Source organism: Ambystoma mexicanum, chromosome 2p, assembly GCF_040938575.1.
Source record: "Ambystoma mexicanum isolate Mex_15411 chromosome 2p, UKY_AmexF1_1, whole genome shotgun sequence".
Taxonomy (NCBI): Eukaryota; Metazoa; Chordata; class Amphibia; order Caudata; family Ambystomatidae; genus Ambystoma; species Ambystoma mexicanum.
In genome coordinates this window covers 810,139,002-810,151,680 of record NC_090923.1, presented here as the reverse complement: position 1 = coordinate 810,151,680, position 12,679 = coordinate 810,139,002, and the positions used below count along the sequence as shown (strand labels likewise).

General features: G+C 45.8%; 1 protein-coding gene across 1 annotated transcript in view; it reads left to right on the top strand.

The window, feature by feature from the left end:
- Positions 1-678: 678 nt before the first annotated feature.
- Positions 679-12,679, top strand: part of PLD3 (phospholipase D family member 3) — a 533,798-nt gene continuing 521,797 nt past the window's right edge. Inside the window, exon 1 of the mRNA XM_069644484.1 lies at positions 679-852. The gene's annotated coding sequence lies outside the window, so the exon portion shown is untranslated. The remainder of the gene's footprint in view (positions 853-12,679) is intronic.

The window sequence follows — 12,679 nt, the reverse complement described above, 5'->3', positions numbered from 1 at the left end:
ATGCCAGACTGTTTTCTGCTCTAAGCAAAAGGGAGGGTGGGGGCATCATGCCACAGATTGTTTTCTGCTCCAAGTAAAGGGGGGGGCATCATCTGATATAAGCAAGGAGGGGGGCATCATGCCAGATTGTTTTCTGCTCTAATCAAGGGGGGGGGCATCATGCCACACATGCCACAGATTGTTTTCTGCTCCAAGTAAATGGGGGGCATCATCTAATCTAAGCAAGGAGGGGGGCATCATGCCAGATTGTTTTCTGCTCTAATCAAGGGGGAACATCATGCCACAGATTGTTTTCTGCTCCAAGTAAATGGGGGGCATCATCTGATCTCAGCAAGGAGGGGGGCATCATGCCAGATTGTCTTCTGCTCTAATCAAGGGGGGCCATCGTGCCACCGACTGTTTTGTGTTTTCTACTGTACAAGGGAGGGGGCATCATGTTGAAATGCCCCGCCCCCGCACGTCTTTAGCCGGGCCTGCAAAACTATCTAACTCGCGACGAGAAACAACACAGGCAACTTTTCTTCAACTGTGCCAGCTCTCGGTGTGCTGCTGTTCCGTCTGTTACACTGTTCGGTGAGCTGCTACAACTGCCTGCTCTTTAGCTCAGTGATCAGCGGTTTCTGTCTGCTCTTGCAGGGGGAGTGCTCAGTGAAGAGGCGGCGTCAGCGAAGCTCGCGCAGCCAATTACAACTGAATGGGGCGAGTCAGGTAGAGAATAGAGTAGTAGGATGTAAACATAGACGCTGGGATGTGAAATATTGCATAAAACCGGCTGGCGTCAAGAAGGAAGCTTGCAGTTGAAGGAAGAAAGGAAGCCCGAGGAGTCAATGAACAGCCAGTTGCTCTGGACAGGCAAGTCAGTCATTGTTAGTCTTTGTCCAGATGTTTATCGCCGATGCACTCATCCTTACAAGTGCTAGAGGCAGTTTAAAAAAACGTACTTTCTTAGAAATGTTTTCCGTGTTGGCACATCTGCATTCCGATTGCAGAGCATGGTTTCTGACCTGGATTTAGTGTAACAATGCAGACGGCTCCAATTCAGGTGCGACCGCTTGTAGCCCTTTCAAGCTTTTCAGAAGGCAGCTACGTGGATCATGGGCATTTTCGTTTTGCCCGTCACAAGTCAGTTCCTCGAAGTCCCAACAAACGATGCTTCGATCATTTAGATAATACTGACGGAATCTGTCACACTTGAAAGGGGGCCAGACTGTTAGTTAGTAATTAAAAGCTGGCAGTGGCGTCGCCAGGAATCAAATTTAGGAGGGGGGCGAAGACAAAAGTAGGGGGGGGGGGCACAGACAAAAGTGGGCACCTATGAATGTGTGACGTCACAAGCACTCCTGCCGAGAGGCTTTTGTGCACACCAACTACCCACACCCCACTTTACCCCCTCCCATCAGAATGCAGGCACGAAACCATTCAGTGACTAATGGCCCATCATTAGCACTTTCGTGGACTACATTCTGATGGGAGGGGCTGCAAGCTGTTCGATCACTGCTCGCTTTGAGACAAAATGAGTATTGCCGTGTGATCTGCAGACATTTGCCTCAGTGAGTGTCACAAATAACACCACGCACAGAGAACATGGTCACTGCTCACCTTAGGTGGGGGGGGCACAAGCGGGGTCACAGGATTTCAGATGGGGGGCACTACCACCCCCAGCGACGCCACTGAAAGCTGGGCTAGATACATAAAATGTATACATGTTTGAATGTATGCGATATTGAGAGACATTTTAAACCAAATGGGCTCCGGGTGCAAAAGCACAATCGTTTTAATTGAGGATGCCAGGCGGGAATATCCCATTTTTTTTCCAGAGCACTTACTAATTAACGAGATTGAGTGGCCTCCACGTGGTTCACGGTGGCTGCAAAAAACACAGCGTTGTTCAGAAGTTAGCTGCCAGCCCAGGGTGGCCAAATGTTAAATCAAAGCGTGCCAGGCTTGAAGTTATTAAGGTATCTTTATTTAAGATAAGCAGTACACGGCAGCAGGCCTCACCTTGAGAGGCAAAGCTCAACTGACTATAAAAGAATTAAACACATACAATAACACTATAACTTAGAATACTGTGACATCATAGTTGGAAAGAACAGGATAGGAAACTGGTAAGTATATATCAATACAAATGGATGTATGAAGCATCCAAGCTACATCTTAACACCAAACGTCTCGATTTTGCTTCGGGTGAGACAGGTGGACTACAGCTGGGCGCGGGTCCCAAAGTCGAGCTCCGACAGTAGAGCAGCTCTTCCCGTGTCTGTGACACGTTAACGCGTTGCTCTGTGCAAACGGAGCATTATAATGGTAGTAAATAACTTTTTGGTATAACATACCTAAATTGCACTATTATTATATATGGAGCAGATCTATAGTCATTAGGCCTTTTTTAAATAATAGAATTATATACTAACATAAGCTATGAAGTTAATCACGTACGGAATAAGCAGATAACACACAGTGAGATTAAATGATTTGCCCTGGATTGCGCACTTTGGTTAAATGGTGAACTATGATGTGGACAATATAAGCAACTGAGCACATGTAGGCCAGGTTTAGTTGATTTAGATATTTATTAAGGGGTTGCTTTGCATTTCATGTTCTTAAATAATACTTATAGCAATGCCTTGGAAGAAAACCACATTTCATAATAAAGGAACTTTACAGTATACATCGTCTTAGAAATATGTTGAGCAATAAGAGTGTGACTTTATTTGTATTCTGCCCACCCTGCATGAATGGTCACAATAGCACCATGCAAATTAATGTGAGCCTAACAAATCCCGCTTGGGTTTTAAAGTCTTAGTCATTATTTAATAAAGCATGCAGAATTATGCACCCTTCTCACTTTGTATCACCACATTCACATTTCTTAAGGGACAAAATCCCCTGCTAATTGTCCCCCTCTGATCAGTGCCTAATGGTTTCCATTGAAATGCTCTGATGACATAGCGTGTTAGGTCCCCTGTGAGAGCTGCTCTGCTGCCCGCAGCTCGAACTTTCATATGGAAGTGTGAACCCTTGAAAGGCCGTAATGACAAGTTGGGTCCCGCGTCCTGCAGACCCACCTCACAGGCCGGCCGAAACAAGAGCTGGACTCTTGCCATCTTGTTGAGGGGGTTCCCAGATTGTGGCACCTGACCTGTCATTTCGGGACAGTCGCACAAAAAAAAGGACAGTTGGCCAGCCTCAGTGATGGAAATGGAAAACATTTAAAAGGGATCCCACAAGGCCTGGGGTGGAGTTCCGGGGAGGCAGAGTTCTGAGGGGACAGAGTTTAAAAATGGTGCAAATTCTTTGTTGCTGCTTATTTCCAATAACTACAAAAGTTGTTAGATTTTTAAACCCAGCAATCTATATTGCAATATCCCCTGGAAAACAAAATATCCAAATACGAGACGTGCTTTGATGACAATTTTGTGTGGTATTTTGGGTAAGTGTCAACACTGGAAACGTGGAACCTGTGTGGAATCCTAGTAGCCATACACTTGAGTAAAATAGATTGCCAGCCTCAAACGCCCAATGGGTGTGTGAAAATAACTGCTCTAGTCTCCAGGATTGTAAATTCTTGCCACGTGACATCCTGGGCAAATTTTCACGACTCGCTTGCATCTCCCCTCCTCACCCCCCCTGTTTGGCTTTCAACAATTTTCTGCTTTATAAAAAAATATGGCCGTAAAAGTACACAAACCATTGTAAGGTATGCACACAAATATATTTAATGTTAAAGGTAGTTGTATCGCACACCATCACCAGCAGAATTGGTCTCCAGGCGCTCAGGCGGATCTGTAAACCAGAAGGAGGGATGGGGTTAGCAGGTTAAGAGGGAGTAGGAAAGTGAGAAAAGGTGACGTCCTGTTGGCAGCTTCAGTTCGGTTTTCACTGTGCGCTGAGCTTGGGTGTGAATATCGGATCGATGTGAGTCCTCGTGTGCTGTTGGTGCAAGTTATGTGTTGTTTGTTGTTGCAGTGTGCTGATGTGCGTGCGGTTTGCTGTGCGAGAAGGTGGTTATGTGGATTTTTGTGTGTGCAGAAATGTGAGTTTTAGGGTTAGTGGTTTATATGTCTCTTAGTCCTTATAATTCTTGTTCCATGTATCCGGTTTTCCTATGGAATAGGTGTATTCTATCTTTTTTTTTCTTTCCTGTCCGTCTAATTGTTAGGAGTGATGGCGCAGAAGTTTCCAGATGTGTTATTTCGACCTTTGTGTACCAGGTTGAGATGTGCATTGTCCCCCCACTCTGGTATTGGTGCTGTATTTTTATAATCATCCGCTCCCTTCCTATCTATCTATCTATCTATCTATCTATCTGACGGTGATCCATTGCTGTCTGTGTTTACTTTGTCGGCTAAGGTGTTATTGACATATCATCCTTACCCTTCAAGCCCAATCTCTCTGTGATCGTTCTTTGGTGTGATTCTAGCTTATATATGTCTCAATTGGTAAGGTGATATGCCATAGATTGTTCTTCCCTTACTTCAGTTGATTTGAGGGTGCCTTGGGAGGCAGGGAGGATCAGTTTCCTCTCCCAGAATTGATATAGCTGTGTATGTGCCCCCAAAGGCATTCCTTCTAGTTATGGGGTGAAGAGCCAAGATTTGAGTTTTCTGAATAGGAAGTGATTTCTTTTTGCGTATGTTCTTTGGTAGCTCGTTCAAGGTGTTTGGGGCGAGGTGAGGGAAAGAGGATCCTCTGAATTTTCTTTATGGTTTTGGTTCCAACCTGATGTCGCTGCTCGATCTGAGTGGCCTTGTTGGGCAGTGGACGTTTTTTTTTTTCTCTTAGGAACTCCACGCCTTGGCCGGGGATTGCTCTGTGCGTTATGCACATTGATTTTGAACTTGATTTGCTTTTTTATTGGTAGCAAATGTAGCCTTTTCAGGGCTGGTGTGATGTGTTCTCTTCGCAGTAGTTTAAGGAGCAGTCTGGCCGCCACATTTTGTATGCTTTGGAGGTTTTTTTTAGAAGTTGTTCTGGCATGCCCAGATGTAGTCTACTCTGGACATGACGAGAGCAATGATGGTAAGCGTTTTGTTGGCGATTGATCGGATCCTTTTTATTGCTCGCAGGAGAAAGAAGCATTTCTTGAGTAGAGCGTTTAGTTGTGGCACTGCAGTAAGTTCGTTGTCCATCAGGACTCACAAGTTTTTTACATTCGTTGAAGGGACTGGGGTTATACCAAGTTCTGTTGGCCAGGGGATGTAATGGTTGTCTCCTCCCTTTTTGTGGTGATCATTATTCGTTTTGCCTGGGTTGATTTTGAGGTAGTTCGAGTTCATCCAGCTGTAGATTTCAGGAAGGCAGCTCTCTAATGTTGTGTTTTCTTTTTGTGTGTCTTGTATTTTGTAGACTATTTGTGTGTCATCAGCATAGTTGTAACAGGTTAGGCCTTGTCTTATAATGATCTTGATTCAGGTAGATGTTGAATAATAACGGGGAAAAGAGGATCCTTGCGGTACTCCGCATGAGGATTCTCTTGGGTCGGATTTGAAAGGTTTGATCCATATGGTTTCTGTTCTGTTTTTGTTGGGAAGGAATTGATCCATAGTGAGGTGTGGTCGGTGATTCCAATTTCCTATCTCATGATGAGAATGTCGTGGTTAACTGTGTCAAATGCTGCAGAGAGATCTAGAAGTATCAGAGCGGTACTATTGTCTGAGTCTGCATTTGCCTTTAGTTCATCCCAGATCGAGAGAAGTGCTGTTTTCATTGGTCTATAGCCTACTTGGATTGAGAGGATTGATTTGGATATGATTGGGGTGCAGAGATCAGTGGGGGAACCTGTTTTGTTACTTTTGTTTACTAGTTTGACGAATGTCTCCACTGATATTTGGGGGAAGCTTCAGAGTTTAGTCGGGCGTTTCTCGTAAGGGTGGGTGGGTTGGATATTGCGGTCGCATGGTCTGCTTTGTATGGTCTGTTGGATGGTAATGATTTTGGTTTTTTAAGTGGTCTGCAAGGTCATTGCATAGCTTCTTCGATCGTATTGGTGTGTTGTGGCAGCCAGGAGTTTAAAAAAAGTTTCATTTATGATTTTATAGAGTTCTTTTTGGGTCTTTGGTGCTTTGAAGATTCTGTTGTCTTATTTCCTTTTTGCTTTTTGTAATTCCTTTTTGTATGAGCAGATATGTTGTTGGAATTTTAATTTCTTTGCGCTGTCTTTTTTGATCCTCCATTCTAGTTCAAGTTTTTGGTTTTTCCTTTTCATTGCGCTGAGTAGCGGGGCTAAACCATTTTGCTGTTGCTCTTTTGCGTAATGGGGTAAAAGGTTTTTCTTTGGCGATCTCGTCTATTGTTATCGTGATCTAGTTATGAAGTAGTTCTATTTTTTTTTTTTTTTTGTCAAGGTCCGCTTCGTCCATAGTTGTTGCTTGTGGTTTGCTGATTTCCAGTAGTTCAGTTAAGTCGCTGTTTTTGGTGGTTCTCCAGTTTCTTTTCATCATAGTCAGCGGCTTGTCCTGTTGCTTGATTTTTGGTGCGGCTAGCGAGATCAAAAAGGGAATGATGAGGTGGTCGCTCCAGAGGATCTGAATTGGTGGTGCTGTGGTAATGAGTTTTTTGTTGGCGAAGATTGCGTCTAGTGTATGTCCTGCCGTGCGGGTTGCTCCTTTTGACTAGTTGATGTAATTTCATTGTTGCTAATTGGCTGGCTAAAGATTTGTGTGTGGTTGTGGTTTCTTCATTGAACCAGATATTGAAGCCACCCAGGATAATCAGATTATCCTGCTCGATGGTTAGGTTGGTGATTGCTACCGTCAAGGAGTTGGTAAGTTGGTGGTCTGTATACCAGTATGAATTTCAGGTTTGTTCTGGGGTTTGTTGATAGGTGAAGGATTACAGATTCACAGTTATCGATGTTTAATGGGTCTTCCAGTTTAATTTCCAGGTGTTCCTTGTCGATTTTTGCCCGCCCGCCACCTTTTTGGTTTTCCTGTTTGCTTGGACGCACTTGAAGTTATCAGGCAGGGAGTTGAGAGTGATCTTGTACTTGTCATTTAGCCATGTTTCAGTTACGAATAGGATATCAATACCTACGTCACATAGGAGGTCATAGATTTTGGTGGCATGTTTGGACATTGATCTAACATTAATTAGATTGCAGTGGATCTTTTTGGTGTGGTTTGGTTTATTTGTTGTTCCCTGTTTTGATTTGTGGGTGTTCAAAGGGGGTGCTTCTGTGTTGACGCCCTTTGGTTGAGGTTCCGTGGAGGCTGCTTCGTCATTTAATCGGTCTGTTAGATTGATATTTGGGTTTTTTAATTCTACTGCTTAATCATCTCCTGTGGTTTGATGTGGATATCGGTGGTGCCCTTATGTTCTTGTGATATATGGAGTAAGGGGATTGGTATCATCCCATTCTCTTCATGGGTCCTTCTCTTTTTTTTCCATTGTTCGGGGAAATTCTTTCCCTGTCTGGAGATGTCAGTGTCATTGAAGTATCGAGATACGGTGTAAGGTAGAGGGATTTTTCTCTTACGATGTTTGTTCTGTTAATTGTATTATTTGGTGGGCTGCGTTCTGTATTCGAGGTGGCTTCTACTGGAGGCAGTTGAGTGTGTGTGTGTCCGTATTAGTTGGTCCATGTTTCTGCTTTCTTAGGCGGTGTCCAATTCTGCGTCTGGGCATTTTGGGTCCTCAGTGATAGGTGTTGGTATGGGTATTGAGTTTACAGGGGCAGTTGCCCACCTGTCGGGCCTTGTGCTTGGATAATGAGTTTTATCCTCGTATGTTGCGATGTCTGGATGCTCTCCGAGGGTGTCTGTCTGCTCAGTCGGTTGGGTTAGGGTGTTCCTCTTTCTATGGGAGGACTGCCCAAAGGAGTAAGGGAGTACTAGGCCTTGGACGGGCGGGGCGGTTGGTTAAGGGGGGCTATGAGGTGCAGGTTAATTTGGGTAGTGGTTTTGGTTGTAATTAATAGCTTTTAGTGGCTGCTGGGTGTTCTTGGGTGTCCGGGGTCGGGGGGGGGGGTCATAGGACTCAATTGGGTGTCCGGGGTCGGGGGGGGGGTCGTACGACTCAATTATGGCAGGTACTGATAGAATACCCAGAGGTTGGAGATCACAAGATAGTGGGGAGCCTAGGTAGATAGTGGGGAGCCTATGTTTCACAGGTGGTTTACAATGAGATAATAATCTTAAATTTAGGATATCAGAGAGTGGGAGAGGGATCTAGGTTTCGATGAATGCAAAGCAATAATTAAACACCTAGATTCCTGACACTTGGACAACTGGAAAAAGGCCTAGGCTTCACAGAATGGCAGGCAGTAATTAAAACACATAGATTTGAGACCCCTAGATAACTGGAGAAAGGCCTATGTCTCAGAGAATGGCAGGCAGTGATTAAGCACCTAGATTTGAGAAACTTAGATGACGGGAGGAAGGCCTAGGTTTCACAGAATTGCAGGCAGCAATAAAAACACCAAGACTTGGGACACCTAGTCGAAATGGATTTGGCGCTTCAGCAAAGCACTAGGGCTTCACCGGGCAAACCAATGGTTCAGGAGTTGCAACAGGCCTCTCTTCCAAGTTCTTCTTCGGATTCCTTCGTCCAGTGGTCGACATGCCTTCCAAGCCAAAAAGCTCTGCATTTTATGCAGGTTTCTCCCATTCATTCCAGCCTAGCTGTCACAGCAGGGTGGCTGTCCTCCAAGGACAACCAGCCGTCCAGTCACCTTTGGGTGCATTCCTGTAACCAAGGGAATTAAGCACAGGGAGTTTCGGGCACCCCCCTCACTTCCTGCCCCTGCCAGACGTACTGGAGCCAGAGGCGGGCTTCACTCGTGAATCCCGCCAAAGACAAAACGAACAAAGGGACCAAACCTGGTTTGGCATGCAGAGTAAATCTCAAGAGGGACCTTTCCAACAAGAAATGGCGAAAAAAGATGACCAGGGCCGTTTTGACAAAAATGGGCACCCATGGGTTCCTTACTGCAGCTACGAACGCAGCCCGCAGTAAAAACACACAATGGTAGTAAAAAGGAAACCATTGCCACTAGCCATTAATTGTAGAAAGGGTAACATAAAAATGTTACATGAGAAACTAGACAAAGGGGATACTAAGTAACCCCTCCAGCACCCTATGGTAAAATAGTGTGTGCTGGGTCTAGAAAGTTACAAAATGTAAGTAAAGTCAATTTCACTGCTCTTGCAAACAGTAGTTTAACCAAGAGAATGTGTTTAAACCTTTGGGAAATCTAAGAGACTTCCCTGTGCCACTGCCATGAAGGTGCTGTGTGTCCCAATGTAAAGATGATGCCAATGGAGTTTGTCACAATCGAAAGTCAAAAGAAACGTAGAGTATAAATCACAGAAAATACACGATAGAGTGGGAAAAAGGTATCACTCTCTCCAGGTTCGAAATGAAAAGTCCTAAATTCCCGAAAAAGAGCTGGGGGTCTCTAAGGTAGAGAATAATTTGCACATTTCTGAGAATTCTCCCTAACAGTTTCACAGAATGGCAGGCAGCAATAAAAACACCTAGATTTGGGACACCTATATAACCGGAGAAAGGCCTAGGTTTCACAGAGTGGCAGGCAGCAATAAAAACACCTAGATTAGAGAATCCTGTATAGTGGGAGAGGTGTCTAGGTTTCACAATGTTAGTGGTTTTTATAGTTTGTTTTCACATTGGGATTTCCTAGTGCCGGGCGTGAGTTGGTGTATTTCTTTCAGGTGGTAGTTTTGTTTGGTGGGGTGAATGCTAAAGTGGTTATTGGTACCAGCGTGATTCTGCGGGAATAGTGCCTACCTTATATGTTGGTGCTTGTTGACGGCAGTCTTTCTCGTCTGACTGGTCTGGGTGCTGCAGCCAGTTGCTACTGCTTGTTCGTGGGTGGAATTATACCTTTGCACCCACCCCGCTAAATGCAGTTGCAGCTGGGAAGTGTTAGCCATTGTTATCGGGAGTGTAAAGAGTTTGACACTGCACCCTGGGACTCGGGTGGGAGCACTGTTGGTTCTTTCCGTGAGCTCAGTGTAGAGAGTTAACTGGTGATGGGGCAGAATGGATCTGTATGGTTATGTGTCAATGAAGGAATGAGGGTAAGTTGGTGGTTTAGGCTTGGTTTATGTTAGTGGGTGGCATCTTCTCCTGCTGACACCTGTAGACCCAGTATGGAGCCGTCCCTGTAGGAGCCACCCTTTGCCTTCGGGCCCTTATCTGCTGGGGCTGCACGGGCAGCAGGCTATTAATAGGATTTGATGGGCAATCGGAGGAGGGGGTGGGACACCAGGCCGAGACCGAACACGGAAGGGGAGGCAGGGACTACAGTGCACCAGGGCGCTTCCAAGCCACAAATTTAAACAAAATGCATAAAGAAATATCAAGGGGTGCAGGGGCCTCACTTCCCCGTTGCCAGGATGTATATATTTGTATGCGTACCTTACCATGGTTTGCGTACTTTTCAAGCCATATTTTATAAACATAAGGAGAAATATGGTAGGCAAAGCGTGTACAATTATGACATTTCCCCCCCCCCCCCCCATTTTGACTGAGAGACTACAAATACCAGAATCCTTTCTGGCATATTTCACAGGGTCCCCAGCTTTGCATGTGTTCCCTCTGCAAAGCGCTGGGGGCTCGGCAATGTAATCTGCTCCGCATGCACTCGCACAGAGCAGATTTGATATTGCTGAGCCACCAGTCTAGGCTGGGGCAGATACAGACCGGGTCCCGAGATCCAACCAGATATCTGATGCCGATCTCGGACCCGGCAAGAGCCAACCCATTAGCCATTGCTGGCCACCCTAGATCCAGCAGTGACTAACTGCAAGATTAGGACTACTCAGCACTCACCGAAAATGCAGCTGTTGGGAGTGCAGATTTTTCTGATTCGGAAATGTAATTGTCTCCACAAACACAACTTTAACTGGATGGTTTGGTGCTGATGGGGAAACTACTGTTATTTGCCCACAACCAAACCCTTGTGTGGCTGTGAGATAATAACGACTCTCGCAATCAGTAATCGGGTAGCCTTGCAGTAATTCCCACATGCCCTTCGAACAGAGGTTTGATGTTTACCTGCAAATAAGTTTCCATTACCTTTATATTGGTATTATATTGCGCTCCTGCAATTTAAAGTATATCCTACGGATTTGCAGCGTTGGCAAAATTCTTCTTGTTGGATGAGAGCATGGAGGAGAAAGGCTATAATGCATCATTAAAGCAAGTGCAGAGAGGCAGTTGGTGGCTGGGTGTCAGTTCAAAAGGGGGCGGACAACAAACACATTTTTATAGCTCCCAGTGGAGGGGCCGCAGGGTGGGCGGGGCGGGAGGCACCAGAGACTCTGGAGAAAAGGGGCGGCTGCCGTAGCAGCCGCCAGAAACTGGCTGAAGGAGTGGCGACACCCTCTGCCAGGACAATGCGGAGAGCCACGGGAGCCTCGGCCAAAAGGCACCATTACAAAATGGGGTTGGGTTAGTGAGAAGGAGCAACAGTTCTTCCACTTCGCCACTGGAACCCTGCGGAGCACCCCGTGGATCTCCGGGACCCTTTCTGCTGCCTGGCCTGCCGCCCTCACAGGGAGGACCTTTGCCGCACCAAGATACAAAATTCCATCCCACAGGAGGAGGAGAGGTATAGATGGTCAGGCAACAGGGCAAGGCAGGTAGGGCTGGACCATATGGTCAGTGATTTGCCCCTCAGACCCTGAGGCCGGTTAGGTGCAGTGAGGAGGGCACAGCTTGCCTCTCACTGGGATGGCTTTGGCCTGGCAGGAGGGTCCGAAGGGAAGGAGGACGAGAAAGCGGGGTAGGGCCAGGAGGCAAAGGGTGCTGGACAAGAGAAGGATGCCTCCTGAGATCACCCACCCCCCCAACATAGAGTATGGCAGGGAGGTCCGCAACAGCATAGGGGGTGAAGCTCACTGCTGTAAAATGCAAAAGAGGGTGGAGTTGGCAGTTCCACTAGGACTGCCTGTCACAACGAGGAACCACTGTAGATATACGTGTGTGGAGATGATTTATGAAATGTACATGTTATGATTATACAGTTGGTATTCTTAGGGTCGCATTTATATATTGACTAGCTTAAGTAGCCGGTCCTGCCCGGGATGTCCATTCTCAGATTAGTACAGACAGCTCGTTGATGAGCACTTTCTACAAATAACCTGTAGATGGCACACAGAACACCACAAAATGTATTTCCGAAAACCCAAAAGAAGTTAATTATCTCGGGAACAGGATGACCTATCGAGCTAGAAATAGAGGCATTAATTCGGCAATGAAATGAGGAGTTGCGTCCCCAATATCAACGCCACATACAAACCCACAAACAAACACGACTTTGTTATATGTGTGTGTTTATTATGCTTACTAATGTTAAAAGGATTAAACGTGGCCTGATACTTCCAAAAAAATGTAGTCTGTAGTTTGGTGATCTTCCGTCGAAGATTTAAGACAAGGAAGGGTAAATGGGCTTAGCATTGGCTAACCCCCAAGCCCCCACACATCTTCATCATATCTAGCTGTCGTTTCCAAAACCTTCCCTGGTCCTCTTGTATTACGTTGAGGGAGATCATTATGTCCCAACTCCTCTTTCTAGGCTTGTAAAGTAGTTTGGGTTAAAGCAGGATAAGGGGCAGAAATTGGGTTCCCTTCTCTCCTCCAAATATGCAAGCCTGTCCTAAGGGCTCCAGATATTGGTGGACCTTCCCTTTGTCCTCTCTACAAAGACATATGG